The sequence below is a fragment of the Serpula lacrymans genome, assembly GCF_000218685.1.
Source record: "Serpula lacrymans var. lacrymans S7.9 unplaced genomic scaffold SERLAscaffold_1, whole genome shotgun sequence".
Lineage (NCBI taxonomy): Eukaryota > Fungi > Basidiomycota > Agaricomycetes > Boletales > Serpulaceae > Serpula > Serpula lacrymans.
Genome location: NW_006763290.1, coordinates 987,329 through 993,058, shown reverse-complemented (window position 1 = coordinate 993,058; position 5,730 = coordinate 987,329).

The following is a 5,730-nucleotide window of genomic DNA, read 5'->3' as shown; positions in this document are numbered from 1 at the left end:
GAAACAAAGAAAAGACCAAATCGGATTGACCTAAGATTCCACTGTAACGGTTGTGACTCAACCGTCACTGGTAGTGATGTTGCCACCTGGACCTCCCAATAAACGAGTCTTACTAAACTGGACGATTGCGTGCGTCCCCCAGTCTTGTGACGTGAAGGGAAACCCAGAGGGCCTGTTTTTGAGGGGAATAATTTGCGGAGAGATATAGAATCTCCCATGAAGATTGGAGTATCCAGGGTCAGACATTTTTGGAATATCTAAGCTTGAGGGAAGGGGCTGTCAGGAGAGCAAGCTAGGAACTTAGAGACAATGATGATGGGGGTCAAGTTGTGCAATTTGGAGGGCGTTTTTGGGTAGGCCTTGGGGAGAAGAGACCAGGGGAAATGGGGCAGGTAGGGACAGACTTTTAACAGGGAAGGTGGCATTGTGGTATGTAAGAGTAGTCAGAGAAGACAAGAAGCATGTTTGTTAGAGTGGGAGAGAGGAGTTTGGGGATTTAATAGAAAGGGAAGGAGAAATAGATTAGAGGGAGTGGAAGGTGGGCGAAAGATAAGACTAAGGATCAAACTACTGTTGCAACTGGGACATGTGGCTCAAGATATAGAGGCAGGCACCACACTTGGCACTAAGTCTCAGAGACTACATTTTCTTGTTATGATTGTGCCTTACTGCTGTGCAAAAATTCTGTATTATGATGTCCTAAAATGTTATCAAAAACTGCACATAAAATATATAGTTTTACATTAACATTTTGGTCGTCTGAAATTTAAAATTTTGCTTGGGCCCAAAATAGTATTCAAAGTAGTATATTTTATTGAACATTTGACTCTTTTAAAAGGAATATACAGTGACTCCAAAAACCCTTTCCATGTTGACTCTGGGTGTTATGCATAAAGCATACTATTAAACAGCTTGAGAATTGCACTCAGCTTTGGTGGAGTGGTAAATTGTACATACTCTTGGCTATAAAATTGCCCCATAGGCCATGTGATTTGGTTGACACACTATGGTGATATGGCTAATTTAAAACAGCAACACCATGAAAAGGGTTTTTTCAAATTTGAACTGATGACTAGAACCTTAGTTAAAACATTGAATATTTGCCATTATTTGTTGGTACAAAATATATATATACAAATAGTATGTCTGAGCTTAAAAAAGTTCACACACTTCTGATTCTCAACCACCATCAGTCAAATCCCCCCCTTTTACTCAAAAAAGCTCCATCATTTTATTGCTTGATATTGGCTACTCTAGTAAAGTCATTGCCAAACAGACTGGTGTTAGCCCTTCTACTATATCCAAATTTGCTACAAAGAACATTCTACCCTACCTAAAGCTATTAAATGTCATCTTTCCAAGTTTCACGACCTAAATCCTATGAATATCTCAAGAGGAAGCTTGCTGTTACAACCAAGAGTTTGTATACTCTGGCGCACAACCCAGACGCTGTAAAGAAGTGAGGGGAGTGGTTACCCTTTGGATAGGACCAAGTTTTGTTGTGTGTAAACAACAGGAGGACCTGCTGAGGAGTCTCCTTGATCTATTGGGGTATATACTACTACAGATTGTTTGTACATGTGTACTATACAGTTGATGGGAGCAGTGACTGATAATGTCATAGGGCACAGCCCATAACCAGCTCCACTGTGTGAGAAACTTTGTAACTAAGAATAAAGAAAAGCAGTGCAGTGTGAGAAACTGGAGTTTGAACAAAATGGAAAGTGCCCCATAGCACAGTGTGTGAAAACTACACAAGAAAGTTAAAGAGGAGAATGAAAATTAAAGGTCCAAAAATTGTGTATTGTAACACTTGCAGAGTATGGAACCCCCCCTAATGTGATTCATGAATTATGGGAAAGGACTTAAGTGGAGTAGGAGAAGATACCAGTTGAGGAGTGTCAGAAATTGATTGAAAGTATGCCTAGAAGGATTCAAGCAGTGTGTAGGGCAAAATGATGCTATATCAAGTACTAATATATCCAAATACTCTTTTCAATTCAAAAGTGAAAAAAACACCCTTTCCATGGTGTTGCTGTTTTAAATCAGCCATATCTCCATAGCATGTGAACCAAATCACATGGCCTATGGGGAAATTTTATAGCCAATAGTATGTAAAATTTATCACTCCACCAAAGCTAAGTGCAATTCTTAAGCTGTTTGATGGTATGCTTCATGCATAACACCTAGAGTCAACATGGAAAGGGTTTTTGGAGTCACTGTATATATATAACTTATTTGTTGAAAAACAGACACTTATTGTTACAAATTTCACTCAAGGTTTGAGTGAGTCCCAAAGATTACTGTGTAAATTGCACAAAAAGTCAGTGTAAATATGATATTTTATACTATAGACCCCAGAAGAGGTGATAATCACCCAAGCACTTGATTATCAACAATCAATCATAAATCGGTTGGAATATGGTGCAGAGTAATTAGAGAATGATTCACAAATTACTCATTACAATGACTTTTGATATTATGGGGAAAGCAGCAAAAAAATCTGTGGTGGCTGGAAGGTTGTGCTGTGAATCTGAGCCTCGATATGATACTGGGGCTCAAAGTGAAACTGGATATTGCAGTTGCACATGTGCTCCCTCTCTACCACCATGACTGACCCAGTGGATGACAGTTTGAATCCATTGATTGCTTGCACACTTACTCGCTTGTGAGCAATCCATAAACAACATAGTGTTAGTTTTGGTGATTCTGCACCTAGTTGTGCTATCTATTTTCCCTTCTTTCTAAATCACTTTCCTCTTTATTCTTTTTTCTCTATTGTTCAGTATTCACTAAGTATTCTATAATTTCGCCTTTGTGGCTGATTTGTTTACCTTTGTTTACAAAACTTCGGACTAGTATTGCAGAGTCCAGTATTCCTATTCTTTAGTTACTCATACTGTACACATTCTGTACTCTCTGATAATATAGTTACTCATACTGGACTCTAGTTCTGTCCCTGTTAGCTCTCAGCAAGTGGCTAGACACTTCCCAGAAGTTCTCAATTGAACAAAAATAGGACTTTGCTATGTAGGGGAAGAAAACCCCCACAGTGCAAGGCACATAAACAGAAATAGCTCTCTTGCATAGAGCAAGAGAGGCTAGGTCATGGGACCCAATATACAAGACATCATCAGCAGATGATGGCTTGGACAGATTGTATGACCGCACCCAAGTAGGAGACAATGTGCACAAGAATATAGGGAACCCGAGTATAGGGAATCCAATGAGATTCTGGAAGCATCTAGGGACACTATCATGGCTCCTCATTATGTAGATGAAAGAAGTGATTAATACAGACAAAGAGCATCTGCTCAACGCAGACTGAACAATCCACCTAGTGCACCAATAAGAAACACTAGGTTTTGTACAAGCAAAAAGATTGTACAATGCATACACAAACAAGATCTTGAGGAATATGGACAACCATATTTCCTGGATGCTTGAGTGCAAGACCCCAACAGGGGTCTGTGAGAAAACAGAGGGTACCATCCCAGAGATAGAGACCATCATCCTCAAAGGTATAGAAGCAAAGGATGTTTCCCGCCTCCTCCAGGACCATTGCCACCTCCAGGAAGAGATGGTGATGAACCCAACAATGACAATGACTCATATCATTGTAACAGACAGGGGAGTTGAGGGCCGTATTGAAATGATACACCATCGACCAATCCGGGCTATGCCCAAGTAATCAGGCGGGCTGATTATAAAAGGCACATTATGGAGAGGTACCAACAACTCATAGAAGAGGGGGTTGGACAATCCAGAATAAGCTTGGTAGAGTTAAGGGAATAAAGGTCTCAGCCCTTGACAAGTACATGTGCCAAGACAATACTGAGGTGTTTGACACCTGGATCTGAGCAGTACTATGCTGGATGCGAGTCTGCAAGGTGATAGGCCCTGACAGGGAATGTATAGACTTTCTGGGCACATGCACAGATAGTCTAGCGGCCCTCTGGATTGACAAAGAAGTCAAATCCCCAGAATGCAGGCAATGTCACTGGACATTCCCAGACATTGTCTGCGGACTATATAAACATTTCATCACAGAGACAACTGCACAGAAGGCAACAGACGCCTTCCACGCAGTGAGATACTCCTGTAATAAGGGTGCATTGGCATTCTTTAATGAGTTGCAGCACTGTGCAAATTGCATGGTGTAGTACCCAGATGAATACACATTCAGGTTACAATTCCTGAAGGGATTACTCCTAGACCCCATAAAGGATGTGCTGAAATCCAAAAGGATAACAGCAGAAATGTCCACCCTCAATGAAATCATCAAGGCTGTATAAGACATGGAGAGTGCCCTACAATTTGTAGATCACTACAAAAAGTTGGTGAGCCCAAATGCTCCATCCCATAATAAAGCTGGCTGGCAATCAGCTCACCAGGGGAATGAGAGGAGGCAACAGCCTCCACATCATACCCAGGTGCACCCCAAGAGAACTCTCTTCTGGGCGGTAAATAGGGGCTATCACCAAGGTAGCAATGGATCACGGCCTTGAACAGCACAAATAATTGGACAAGGAGGTCATCAAGCGGTGAGTAACATCCATTGATGTCTTGTTGGTGTTGTCACAGTGCCATGCGGCACTTTCCATCTCGTTTAAACTCCACTTTCTCACGCTGCACTGCTTTCCTTTATTCTTAGCTACAAGTCTCTCACGCAGTGGAGCTGGTCATACGGGCTGTGCCCTATGACATCATCAGCCACTGCTTTCATCAACTGTATAGTACACATATACAAATAGTTTGTAGTAGTATAAATAACCCCAATAGATCAAGGAGACTCCTCAGTGGGTCCTCCTATTGTTTACCCACAACAAACTCAATCCTATCTTAAAAGATAAACACTCCCACTCACTTCACTCAAAGCTTGTCTGAGTTGTGCACCAGAGTATACAAACTCTTGGTTGTAACAGTGACACTAGTGATTCTGAGGCATCCGGTGATTGAATGGCGCATTTTGCTGAACCTAGGTTATTTGCAGATACTATGAGGCACCCAGATGCTCATAAGTGGAGAGAGGCAGCCATGGAAGAGCTTTAAGCTCATGACCGCAATGGTACTTAGTCACTACTGGAGCTACCTCCTGGAGAAAGGCTATTGGTGGCAAGTGGGTTGTCAAGATGAAGCACAACTCAGATGACTCTGTTGAGTGCTACAAGGCAGATATGTGGCCAAAGGCTACAACCAGCATCCTTGCTTTGATTTCCTTAAGATATTTGCACCCACTATCTGCATATCTTCTATCAGAATTATCCTTGCCATTGATGCTATCTATAACCTCCATCTGTGCTCAATTAACATTTCCCATGCATTCCTTAATGGAGTCATGGATGTCAAAGTCTACATGCACCAGCCAGAAGAATTCCATCAAGGCCCTTGCAATCTTGTTTGCCAGCTGGACAAGGTTATCTATGGGACAAAGCAGAGAGGCAAAATGTGGAACCAGAAGATACATACTGTGCTTAAAGAACTCGGATTCAAACATTAATTCATACTCTGCTATTTATGTGTTCAATTGAGCTGATATGCGCATTATCCTACTTGTCTTTGTTGATAACATAACACTGGCACCCACATACACCCCTGCACTCATATCTCACAATATGTCCAATGATGCTGCTTTAATGAAGGACATTCTCTGCCTTGCTGCTGTTGGTGCTCTAATGTATATGGCCACCACCATATGATTGAGCGACGAGGCGATGTGAAATTAAAAGC